Here is a 14,265-nt window from a genome sequence, read left to right as displayed (position 1 = left end):
TCACAAGGCAAATTAGAAAATACTTTGAGATGAAAGAAAACAAAAACATAACAAACAAAACTTATAGGATGCAGCTAAAGCAATGCTTAGAGGAAATTTTAAAACTATAAATGCCTTTATTAAAAAGATCTCAAACCAATACATAAACTTCCATCTTAAGATAATGGAAAAAGCACAAAATAAACCCAAACCAAGTAGAAGGAAGGAAATAATAAAGATTATATAAAAACACAGTAGAGAAAACCAACAGAATCAAATGTTGGTTCTTTGAAAGGATCAAGGATCAACAAAATCAGCAAGTCTTTCAGCTAGACTGACCAACAAAATGACTCAAATTACCTTAACTGACAAACTTTCTGAGATCAATATTACATTACATACTATCAGCTACATTAATTAACTTGAATAAGAGGTGCTTATATATGTGTAAACCATATGAGAAGAAAACCCTCAGTTTGCCATTTTTTCAGGTAAACAAAATCCACCCTAAATTAAATTTCAAGATCTGTGAAATTTGTCCCTTATCCCTAGTTAACTACCCCATACACACACTTCTGCTTTGGGAGGCTTCTTCCCCAATTTCCAGGTCCATCCCATACTTTTCTTTCCCATGCCACCATCAAAACTAGATAGATTTCTGACCAGTCATTTACACTTTTGTTATTGACAAATTACTCTTTCAACTTCATTCCCACAAAAGCATCACTACAACCAGCATTCCTAATCTGAGTCTGAGGTACCTAATGGTGGAATGAAGGGGTTTCCCACATTAAAGAATATAAGCTTCCACACAATCTCACCAATGAACAACACAAGCTGAAGCAAGTAGTTCATTTCAGTCTTTTGAATCAGAAAATATCCAGTAAATACATTTGATTCCTTCAATTAAAAAAGATATTTTGGAGGGGAAATATGGGCAACAAGCTATTACCCTGAAAGTCGTTTGAATTAGTTTTTGTTGCTATGCTTATTTTGTATTTTTCAGGGACAAGTGATTGGAGACTGCAGGAAGCATCAGAAGTTAAGTCCAAGAATGGTCCCCAGCTGCTCAGTACCAACCACATCAGGATCAGTGACACTGGGTGCCCATGTACTGTTTAGCCCCAGGGCCTGAACGCAGGGTCTACCAGAGGAGTGCCAGCAGCCCTGTTGGCCTCTCACTCATGAGAGGGTTTTGATTTTGTCTTTTGATGTTAACTGCAAATGAGGCCACACCTGCAGCCAACGTCTCGCAAGTACGTGGTATCAGTTTTAGTCTATAAGATATGTATTTAAATATGTCAAGTTTTTGTAGCCATGCTTTGCCATTTCTTCATTTTTATATACAAGAAACTAAAGAAGGGAGAAACCCGGGACTGCCTTTGCCTCTCAGAGGCTCTGCCTGATGCCGCCCTCATGTGGTCCAGGGCTTTGTTAGATGCTGACCCTTCATCCGCCTCCGCTTCCTCTCTCTGGGGCAGCTCTGGTCCTTTCTCTCCCTGCCCAAGGCTCCACCGTGAACCTTCTTAGCTTCTGTTTTCAGGGATACTTGGTATGATTTTTTTATTTGCATTTAATGCTTTTCATTATTACAACCTTTATCCAACACATCTAAAATCTCTCAACACATAATTATTCCATCTGTATTATTTTCTATTTCTAACTTAGATATTCTGCATCACAAAATCCCTCAAAATTGAGTCTATGTTATTGAAGTCATTAGTTTTACAACAATTCTAACAACAACTAATAACATTATTAAGTACTTGCTTTGTGCCAGGCACTCTACTGCTTTACATAAATTATCTCATTCTATCACATCTAACTGCATCTAAGCATATGCTTAAATTTGCCAGTAGCACTTAAAATTAATTAAAATAAGTATATGATTCACCTTCAAAACAAAGATCTCAATAAAATATTTTAAAGTCCTATAAAATGTACAACACTAAATTATTATAGGATACTATTAAATTTATGTTTCTATCATGGAAAATAAAGCTATAAAATAAAGTATCCACTTTCTCTTTAGCCTATTTATTTCTTATACCTTTCTCAAATTCCTAGAAACCTCAGCTTCTAATATGTCAAATAAGTATGATTAGATTCGTATATTCAATTAAATCCTTTAACTAAGAAAGTAATATATAAAGTGAGTATTATGTTCTTACATTAACTCCCAAATCATGTTTTATAACAAATCACCCTGACATTAACCGTGGTATGAGGGTTGCAAAGTAACATGAGATATGTTTTTTACTAATCCTTCACATTCCATTTTGGAGCTGTATGCTGTTCTTGATCAAAACTCTCATTTTATTATCAAGAATTACATTATTTTCTGAATGAGTGGATTTTCTGTTGGAGACAGGAAATGAAGGACTGTGAACGCTGGAAATGTATTTTTCCTGTCTCAGTATTAATACATGATATATATTCATATTAATAACTCTGAAAACTAGTTTCATTTCTTCTACACATAAGCAATGAACAGTATGTGCTAAATATGAATACTAGCAGCAGTGATACGGATACGTAATATGGGGTTTCTTTTGAATTTACAGCCATTTCTAATATTTCATTAGAGCACGTGTACAGGCAACTGTCACAGATGTCCATCAAAGCTCGATTAGATGAAGACAAACAACGCAGGCTTTGAGGATAAACCGAAGCTGCAGCTCAAAGTTTCCGTTTCTCACCCAAGGGCACTATAGGACCATTGTCTTCCTCCTTTAAGGCAAAAAGAAGGAATCGATTATGTTACTGACACTCCTCCAAGGCAGACTGGAAAGTCTTTCTACAGTCCAACGAGACAGCAAAAACGAGACGTTTCATAAGAAAATGTGGAAATTTCAAAAATATCTTCGTGCTCAAGTTTGTCATCTCTGCAATTTTTCCACAAAGTCTAGCATAATTTTATTTCTCTGGCAGAATCTATTAATGCAAAATTTCATAGAGACATGTATTTTCAACCAAATAAATAAACGAACGCTTGAACTGTTTTCTAAACAAAAAATTGACACGTCATGCATAATAATAAATAAAAATAAAGCTTTTAGTTACTGTCATTAATTTCCTGTGTAATAACTGCAGATGGTAACTGTTTGAGCACAAAGACCACTGCTTCCTAGTCCCCAAATAATGTGACATTTCTATTAAATAAATCAGGAAATAATAAATATAGAACAACACATGAAACGTACATTTTGAGAGAACTAATAGTCTTCCCATTTAGAAAACAACATCAGCTAAGATTTCAGTTCAATACATCTACTCGTGTTGCCAGAGACGGGACTGGGGGAACACACTTTAATACAATTGCTAAAAATAAACAAGTCCAATCTTTTGGACAACAAATATCTATTAAAATTTAGAGCGCATATACTTTTCACCCAGAATTCTACTTCTTGGAACTTATCATAGAGATATAACCACCTAATCATACAAAGATTTTATGTATAAGGATATTCACTAAAGCAAAAAAAAAAACTAGAAAAAGCTAAATAATTTCCTTCCTTAATAAATTATGATACATAGCACAGGGAGATCAGCTCGGTGCTTTGTGACAACCTAGAGGGATGGGATAGGGAGGGTGGGAGGGAGGCTCAAGAGGGAGGGGATGCAGGGATATGTGTATACATATAGCTGATTCTGTTGTACAGTAGAAACGAACACAACATTGTAAAGCATTTATACTCCAATAAAGATGTGAAGAAAATAAAAAATATATTATGATACAATGGAATACTTTAAAATTGTTCATACATGGTATGTGGGTGGATATGCTTGTACATTTATACATATACATGTCCACACATGTATGCATATGTTCACATAAATACATATAATTTCTGGAACAATTTATTAGAAAACATTAATAATGCTGGGGTATATATTTCCAAACTAAAATTTCAAATAAGATAGTGAGTCATGACCAAATCTTTAAGATTATGCCTCATAGAAGTGATTTCAAAGGTAAAGTAGGACACTGTTTGTGTATGCATTTGACAACTATAACCCAACACATTTATAAATCAAAGTGACTGACATAAAACTGACTGATGATCCAAATTGTAAAGCCTCAGCATTTTAGAGCTTTTTAAAAGGAGCCTAAAGGTCAGCATGGATGAATTTTTTGCAAAAGGAAAATAACTGGAGTCCCCCATTTCCTAAAATGTGTTCCACATAACTCTAGAAGTTGGGTGGAAAAAATGAATCTGTATTCAAAAAATACTGTGGAAACTCTGATTACATAGAGTAAAATATGATTCTTTCATACAAAACCATGTCAGTCTCTAACATGCTAATGTGCACTGTAAATCTGCAAAAGAAAAATATTATATTCAGGATTCTCCAAATGTATGGGACAGTCACCTCTTGATTTAACAAACATCTTGATGGACCAATGCTCTGCAGAACACATTTGGGAAAGGTTGGTCTAGAGGCAGAGATTCCAAGTTTATGAAAGTAATTCAATTACGCTTTAATAATATATCCAACTACTCTAAAAATTAAGCTACCATGGTCTAAAACATCAATTAGACAAAAGATAGGTAAGTAAATATGCAGTCACTCTAATGACACGAGGTCAGGTTTTACCCAAAGCATTTTAACATTGAACATACAACCACAGTGCAACAGGTGCACAAGCTCTCAGGTGTCTTGTTCATTTTAAAGCTCTAATGGCTTGATTTACAGGATTCTCAATAAATGTAGAATGAATTCTAATTCAACTGAGTGTGGACTCTGCTGGTGAATTTAGATGCTCACTCTGTTAAAATCTCCCTCACAGGGAAACTAAAGATAATGCCCTATGCTTATTGAATTTTTCACCTTTACATTGTTCAAACAAAGAAAATGTCACCTCCCAAAGCCAAGGCACTCTGAGGATGATCTATTAGCTACCCCCCCCCCAGAGATGGATGCTTGATCTCGTTCACTGCATGATACCAGATTAGCTGGAAAAATTACAAAAAAAATTTATGTCCCTGAGTTCAACTGATCACACTCTGGGGTGTGGATGTGGAATCAGAAAAACTCAAGTTCAAATCCCAGCTCTGCCACCAACTGGCTGGAAGATATTAGGCAATCTATTTGCCCCTTCTGAGCCCCAGATGGCAATGCCTACTTTGTAGGGTTTGTGTGAGAATGGAATATGACAACAGATATAATGTGACAACAGTGCCTCCCGGGCACATAACTGAGTGACTGGTGACTATTTCTTTGATTTTACAGACATCTCACTAACTGAAAACTGAACTACAGTATGGCCTATTATTTTCTATAGCATGTGTTTGACATTTACTTTTCAGCATTTCAGAGAAATTTTTCATGGGATGGAATCATACTTGATCTCATCTGCACTGTGTTCCCAAGGCCCAACACAACATCTGGTTCAAAGCAAACACTCCAAGAAAATGCACATATGTATGTCTGTGTATGTGCGTGTGTGCCCACACATGTGTGCATACATACATTAAAAAGTATAACAAAATGACAGTAGCAATTGCTCCTGTCATTTATTTAACATTTTTATTTAACATTTTTACTTGTATAAAAAGTTAAATTTTTAACATTTTTATTAATGTTTTTATTTGTATCAGTATTACACATGCACATAGTTGAAAAAGTTAAGTAGTTCTAAAGGGTGTGTTACAAAAACTATCCGTTTCCCGTCCCATATGCCACCACTTTGCTCCTCCTCAACTCTTTGAGCTGATTATTTTATTAATACTATAGAGCTAATCGGTATGATTGTATTACTACTCCTTTTCAGTTTTCTGTTTTAGCATTGTCTGTCAACTTTCCCTATGGAGAATGTCATTTGATCCTCTTTCCTCCTATCAGCCCCTACCTCTCTACACACACACACACACACCCCACTCACACACTGTAAACCCTTCCCTTCACTCCACCCTCCCAATACAGTTATATAATAATTTGGATCAATATTTGATTTCTATCATTGTGATGATGTAAATATTATTCAGAACTGAACTACATGTATTAATATATCATTAATTTTCCTTTCTTGCACAACTTGTTTTCTCTGGAGTGAATAACTATCTTGAGTTTTTTCCACCTACATCCTCAATCCAAAACTACCTACAGTTGTCTGACTCTCCTCTCAAGAAGTTAAGACACATTATGCAGTCTATCAACTTCGTCTTCCTGGAGGAAGCTCTTCTAGAACCTTCTCAACTGCTCACATCTGGACTCACACCCTCTATGCTGGCTACCTCACTTCACCATCATTCTGGGAATCTCCTTTGCCTTTCTCCTTTGTCGGCTCTCCTGTTTCCTGGATCCCACATCTGTTTTCTTGGTTTATGCCATTTTGGTGAAGCACATCTTCCAGTAGCTTCCTGGGAAATAAATTTTTAATGACCTTGATATCTGAACATGACTATTGAAAGTTTGGGTGAGGAATTGTAGGTGGGCTGCAACTTTCTCTCAGAATTCTGAAGGTCATTCTTCCCTGGCTTTTAGCTTCCAGTATTGCTGTTGAGAAGTCTGATATTTAAACTCCAGGTTCTTTGAGTCTGACTTGTTTTTTCCTCCCTGTAACTTCTCCCTCCATGTTCAGAAATTTCACGATGATAGTGCCTTGGTGTGGGTGCATTTTGATCTACTGCCCTGGAAATTCAGTGGGTCTTTTCAATTTGTAAATTTATGTCCCTGAGTTCTGAAAAAGTGTTTTGAATGATTTTGTTGCTGGTCCTCTCCCAAAATTTCTCTGCTCTCTCTCCAGATTTCCTATTATTTGGATAAAGAAATGACACTCGGAATACACAAAGGTAATCAGGCTGACTTTCTCCCCTTTGGGACCTCCTCCCAAATACCCATTTATCTATATATAAATAATAAGAAAGCTTAACTATAAAAGGAAATGTTCTATTATCCAGTGATCATTGTTCATAATGAGACCTTGAAGTAAGGCCATAATCCTAAGAAGTCTTCTAAATCAAAAGCTATTTCAATATAATTATAACAGATGCCATCTTTCATGTGACTATTTCTGAACCTTAAATGATCTTCTGTGAAGAGACCCCCGGGGATGAGCGCAAATCAAATCACCATTGGAGAATTTCCTACAAAGCTATCAAAAATAAAAAAAGCACATGTACCCACGTGTCCTTCACAAAGGCTGCTGCAGGTCACAGGGCTGACCTCAGTTCCAGTGACTTTGGCTCAGCTAATTGATAACCCACTGCCACGTCCCTCTTTAAGTAAGATAATTCAGTGTAAAATCTCCAAAAGAAGAGTCTTTTAAGAAATAGCGAGATGCTAGACGTAAGAACTCTTTCCTAATGCTCTCGGGGCAGTTTTTTCTCATGCTGCTTGGATTTGGAGTTAGCTGGGTTACCTGATTCGCTCCCAACACCAGGCTATAACCTCCTCAGGGGAGTCTATGCTGATAATGTGTATATTTGCACACAGTCCCTAGAATACTGCCATACACTGAACAGAAGGTTAAAAATAAATGTCCTTCCATTACAAGCAAGGGCAAGATAGGCACCTTCTTTTTCAACACACCCACTAATACCAGTATCAGGTCAGAAGGAAGGAAAATAAACAGAAAAAGGAGAAAGAGAAAGGAGAAGGTCAAGAGTGTCAACTGCTTTTGAAGATTGAAAGGACACAGGGTGGGAAAGATAACACAGGATTTGGAAATCAAAATCCAGGCATATCCGAAATAAGAAAGGGAAACCACCAGATATCACTGTTAATTATTTAACATTATTCTGGGAGTTCTAGAGGGTGCAATAAAATAAGAACTAGTAAAATTAGAAAGGAGAAGATGAAATTGTCATTATTTACAGATGTGACCAGGGTCTATTTAGAAAATACAAACAATCAACTAAAATGTCATTGGAAACTATATGAAAGGTTAATAAGAAAGCCAAGGACAAATCCAAGCAATTATTTTTTCAGTGAATAAATATTAACCAATATAAAAATGTAGTGAAAAATGACACTAATCAAAATTGATAATGAATACAAAAACAATAATAACAGTAATAGCTCACATTTATTGAATGCTAGCCCCCTGCGAAGCACCATGCTATGCATTTTACCATATTTTGTTTAATCCTCACAACACCTCTAGGTGGAGGTATACTAGGAGGTATGACTCTTAGTATCCCTATTTCACAGATGAGGAAACTGAGGCTGAAAGAATATCAATAATTTGCCCAAACCATGGAGCAGGAGGTGAAAGTGCTATATTCCCAATCAAGCCACACCCGAGGCTGACTCCAGAGTCCAAATGCACATCTTATAGCAGATTCAGCCAGAGGAGAGAACTATACAACATCTAAAGAACATTAAAAAAAACTTTAATAAGCATAGACCTATGCATTGTTCCTTGATAGAAAGATTCAACATTATAAAGATATCAATTCTCCTTAAATTACTCTATGTATTCAATGCAATCCAAATCAAAAATTCTAGCAAGATTCTTTTTCTTCCTTTTTCTCTTTCTTTCATTCTCTTTTTCTCACCCTCTCTTTTATTCTTTATTTCAATCCTTCTGGTAAAATGATCCTATCGCTTATCTGGAAGAATTAAACACATGGAAATAAGAAAACTCTGCAGAAGAGACTAGTAAGGGATCTTGTCCTACCAAACACCGAAATATACACCAATGTCACAAACACAATGGTTGCTGCTCATGAACAGACAGATTAATGGAACAGAACAGGAAATTCAAGGATAAAACCAAGTATTCAAAGAAAGACTTAATATAATGTAACAGAATCATTTTTAATCAGATTGGCAAGAATAAGAAATTTGAAAATACTCAATGTCAGTGAAGGTGAAGAAAAATGTGTAGTTGGACACATGGTCAGTGGAAACATAAAGGGATACAACTCTTAGAGCAATTTGCACATATACAGTATTACAATTAAAACGCTCTGACCCAGTAATCTCACTACTAAGAAGTTTTTAAGGAAATAAATGCATATGTTAACCACAGTACTGTTGATTATAGCAAAGTACTGAAAATGACCTAAAATGTACAATAATAGAGGAACACTCGATAAATTTTAGTACATAATTAAAGGCAACTTATGTACAATCATTAAAATGTACACATGTATCTATTGAATGACATGAAAAGATATATCAAACAAGCAGATAGAAAAATATCCTGCATAATATAATCCCATGAGGAACATTATATGTCTAGATGCGCTTATGAGAGATATGCAAAATGAGAGATCAAAAGAACAAAAATAATGATAAAGGTAACATTAATTAAATACTTAACACTGTGGACCAAAAACATGGTAAGCACTTTAATTGCATTACTTCACTGTATCTTCACAACCACCCTATGAGGTAGGTACTACTATGGCCTTCTTTTAAGTGATGAAAAAAGAGACTTAGAGATATTAGGAACTTTGTCAAGGTCATACAACTAACTACCCGTGGAGTCAGAATGGAACCTAAGCCATCCCCCACTGAGGATGGGGGGACCTCCACGTTCACCCCAGTGTTCATGGTGACTGTCGCTGAGAGAAGTGTCTGAGAGATCCTTGTTGCTTCATTTTGTTCTGTACTGTTTGAATTTTCTGCCATGAATATGTGTCATATTTAGAGAAATCAAAGGGGTTACTCTTGCCACAGAAATTTCAATAGGTCAACGGAGATGAACACATTTCAAGAAAGTGAGGAGTAAAAAGGAGATGAGAAAGAGGTGGAAAGTATACAGAGTGACTGATTTTAAAAAGGGCAAAAACACCTTCAATCCATGGTGCAAGTATAAATTAGCGTTAACCCTTAGGGAGACTATTAGCAATGTGATACCAAAAATGAAAACAGGGGTGGTCCTTTTTCCCTAGAAATCTCATTCCCAGGAACTTATCTAAAGAGATAAGGAGGCAAAGATATACAAGGACTTCATAATTATCTGCCCTTTGTTATTTGAAAGGCGTAGTGAAAAGAGCTCAGGGTTTGCAGTGAAACCTACCTGGGTGTGAACCCTGGCTTTGCCCTGTACTGGCTGTGACCCTGAGCAAGTTACTCAACCCCTCTCAGCCTCAGGGTCTCCATCTCTAAAATGGAAATAAAAGCACATGCCTCACAAGATCGTTGTGAGGATTAAATGAGATAAAATATAGCAGAGGGTCAGAAACATAAAAAAGCAGCTGTTCTTTCCCCTTCATCACTCACTAGTATGCGTCACTTAGAATGAATGGGTAAACTTTAACTGACACTCAAGGACACATCAGATTGTTTGGTATATTCTATACAACTCTGCATCAAAGTATCATAAAACACTAAACTTAGCTTTTAAAGGTCTTCACAAGCAAACCTATGTTATACTGTTCTGACACTTTCTCAATCTCAATTAGCACTACACTAATTAACAAAACTGTGTTACACACTACAGCGCGTCACATTTTTCTTCCTCCTTCCCTAATCCCTAGTGTGCTGTAAGGGTGATTGAATATCTAATTACTTCTTAATTGAATGCACATATTATACATTTCTCACTAGGTTCAAGCTTAATGCTTTCAGTCCAGAAATCAAAGTCAATGAAATTAAGTTGAAGTGGGATTTGGGCAACTATTATAATGAGAGAAGGTTTGTATTATGTCTAATTATAAGTAAATGTGGATTTTAGCATTATTTCCTATGGAAATATTTCAGGTCCAGGAATGTGCCGTAAGTGACTAATTTAGATGATTAATAACATTGTTATTCTTATTTACAATCTTTTATTTCTCATTATAGTGATTTAATTGCTGGGACCCAATAAATATAATCATTCTTGAAAGAAATGATACCATTAGAGAACCACTGATTGTACCCATACTAAAATCGAATGAACACTCATATTTATGAAAAATTACATGAGTTTCTCTGCACTGTAAAGGTTATAGGAACTCTCACATGCTGCAAACACAAGAAAAACATAAATCTTAGAATACTTGGAATATAACTGGTTACATTCATCAAAAATATTCATTTATGGCAAACCATAAAAAATATTACTATCAAAATGGTGTTCCAATTCAGTTCATACTTTACCGGGAGAGTATTTCATGAGGTTCTTTTTTTTTTTTTTTTTTTTTCCCTTTTGCATTATGCAGGATTAGAAGAACCTCTGAAGTAGGTATCTCATACAATGAAGGTTTGTTTGCTTATTTGTTTCTAGATGTGGGGACCAATCATCTATAATAATTTAGCTGAAATTGATGACTGATTAAAAAAAAAATTTTTTTTAAATAATAATTTAGCTGAAGACCTTTTCAGGCAGAAGACTCCATTAAATAACTTTTTGAGATCCAGTTCGACTCCATGCTTCTAAGATGTGTTTGAGAATATTTTCTGCAGATAAGCCCTAAAGACCTTTATGAGTTTCTAACCACTAAAGTATAAGAATTCAGAAATTTTGCAGGCATTTAAAGAAGCACTGTGATAGAAAACAGACCCATCCAAAACCAATGTGGTTTTATGGTTTTAACAATTAGTTTACTGTGAGAATGGTGTTACATAGTGGCAAATTTCTTGATTGGAGAAACCTCCATATTATCCAACAAATATTTCAGATTCTGTCCAAGATATTGGGCATTGTCTAGACTATTTTAGCTTTGTATGCTACCAAAACAAGTTTTCACTGGCATGTTTGTTTAATTAAAACTGAAGTATCACACCAGTCAGAATGGCCATCATCAAAAAGTCTACAAATAACAAATGCTGGAAAGGGTGTGGAGAAAAAGGAACCTTCCTACGCTGTTGGTGGGAATGTAAATTGGTACAGCCACTACAGACAACAGTATGGAGGTTCCTTAAAAGAATAAAAATAGAGTTACCATATGATACAGGGATCCCACTCCTGGGCATATATCCAGAGAAAACTATAATTCGAAAAGATACATGCACCCCAATGTTCACTGCAGCACTCTTTACAATAGCCAAGACATGGAAGCAACCTAAATGTCCATCAACAGAGGAATGCATAAAGAAGATGTGGTCTATGTATACAATGGAATATTACTCAGCCATAAAAAGAAAGGAAATAATGCCATTTGCAGCAATATGGATGGACCTAGAGGTTATCATACTAAGTAAAGTAAGTCAGAAAGAGAAAGACAAATATATGATATCACTTATATGTAGAATCTTAAAAAATGATACAAATGAACTTATTTACAAAACAGAAGTAGACCCACAGACATAGAAAACAAATTTATGGTTACCAAAGGGGAAAGGGGGGGGAATAAATTAGAAGTTTGGGATTAAGATATACACACTATTATATATAAAATACATAACCAACAGGACCTACTGTATAGCACAGGGAACTATCCTCAAAGTTTTGTAATAACCTATAAGTGAAAAGAATCTGAAAAAGAACAGATATACATATTACTGAATCACTTTGCTGTACACCTGAAACTAACACAACATTGTAAATCAACTATACTTCAATTTTTAAAAAATGAAGTAGTCAAAAGAATAAGGCAAATCTATTTGTACTAACATATAAATATCTCTAACACCTATATAGTTAAATTGACAATTTTTTGGTATGGCTTTTTTTTTTTTTTAATACTTTAAAATACATTGTTTCTCACCCTTGTGGGTGGCATGTCAGTACCTACTTTTCCCTTAACTGGTTTCTTCTTTAACAAACCCTTTTCCCTTCTTCAGGAGATGGCTTCCATCCCTAACAAAGGGCCTGGAGCAGGTAAGTTCCTCCACTCTCACGCCATGATCCTTCCATCACCCTCATGCCATTTCACTTCTATGCTGAGATTTCAGATCTCCTAGGTTTTGCTATATGTAAGCTATTTGCTATGTTTAGTTATGCTTAGTAACTAATACAAAAGAAAAGGAAAATATTAAAAAGAAGGTTGATCAGGGGACTTCAGTCTTTTCATCATGTTTCTGTATTTCCTCCATAACTGCTAACATCCAGCTACATATCAGTAGATGTAACACAGGTCAATTTTCCAAAACCCATTCAAGACTCTGCACCTTCAGAGCTGAGACATTTAAGTCAGATGCCAATCACCCAACCTTCCACTGCGGATGGGAATAACAAACTACAATACCGCCACCAGCCCCCAGCGACAGATGTCACCAGTGAGTCCTGTCACCCTTTCGCACTGCGCTCAGCCGTGGATGCAGAATCCTTCTCAACACTCTCGACAGCTCATGTCGGTCAGTCAGAGTTGACGCGCAAGTTTGAGGGCTCTCTGTCACCCATGTCTTTTATTTTTATAAATCTTTCTTCAACAATCCTACGTAGAAGAGAGGCAGGTGTTCCTGCAACAGCCCAGGTGAGAGCTGATGCTAACTTTATGGGTTGCGATGATCACAGAGATGGATTTGGGAGCTATCCGAAGGCGAATCTGTGAACTGGACGATAAATTGGAAATGTGAGGTGAGGTGAGGTGAGAAGTGGCAAGTATGACTTGAATTCCTAAGAAAACTGGAAGAAAGCCAAGTCTGCGAAGGATGATCATGTATTCAATCTTTTATATACTGAGTGTGAGACGCCTTTGATGCATCCAAAAGAAAAGTGAGGCAAACGGTTGGGCATCCAATTCTAGAACTTAACAGAGAGACCTGGGGTCGGCAGATAAATGAGAGGGTCATCGGCATTTGGTGGTGACAGAGGCTGTGGGTGTAGATGATCCACCTACAAAGAGAGGAAGCGCCACAGGCTGAGCCATGGGGACTCCAACAGCAAGTGGCCTCCAGGAAGGTCCCTTTGTGTGCTGGGCTTTCACGGTTCCCTGGGTCTACGATGAACCCGCTTTCCTAAGTCTCTGTGAACTTCATCATGGAAAAGAGGAACTGGAAAGGACAGATAGTAAATGAGGAAGAAACTGAAATGAATGCTTCTCTGTGAACAATGTTTCCTTAATAAGTCTCAAACTGGAAAAATAAAATTTAAAAACTGGTTTGAGGAAATTACCAAAAATGAGCATCCATGAGGAAAAAGACATAATACAACATGTTTAGAGGAGATAACCTGGTCTCGGTGATTTTCTTATGGAAAATATATGAAGTTTAAAATCATGAAATCTACTATATTTAGGGTATCATAATATATTAATGTTCAACATAAAAGCTGACCCATGACTGCAAGATGTTCTCCTTCCTTCCTCCCAAACACAATTTTGTTTAAATTCATGGGTGGGGAGGGGAATAAATCATTCAGGAATTTTTACCCACAATAAATTAACATTTCTAATACTGAAAAAAGAAAAAAGGACAGATACGGAAGCAGGGATTATTTTCCTTCTTTACTAATCTTGAAGA

The 14,265-nt window shown here is 36.1% G+C and overlaps 1 protein-coding gene across 2 annotated transcripts in view; it reads right to left on the bottom strand.

The window, feature by feature from the left end:
* Nucleotides 1-1,525: 1,525 nt before the first annotated feature.
* Nucleotides 1,526-14,265, bottom strand: part of CA8 (carbonic anhydrase 8) — a 91,123-nt gene continuing 78,383 nt past the window's right edge. For both annotated transcript variants that reach the window (XM_059902050.1, XM_059902049.1), the window contains one exon: nucleotides 1,526-2,709. The gene's annotated coding sequence lies outside the window, so the exon portion shown is untranslated. The remainder of the gene's footprint in view (nucleotides 2,710-14,265) is intronic.

Source organism: Balaenoptera ricei, chromosome 17 (assembly GCF_028023285.1).
Source record: "Balaenoptera ricei isolate mBalRic1 chromosome 17, mBalRic1.hap2, whole genome shotgun sequence".
In the NCBI taxonomy this organism is placed as follows: Eukaryota; Metazoa; Chordata; class Mammalia; order Artiodactyla; family Balaenopteridae; genus Balaenoptera; species Balaenoptera ricei.
This window is presented reverse-complemented; position numbering and strand designations above follow the sequence as displayed.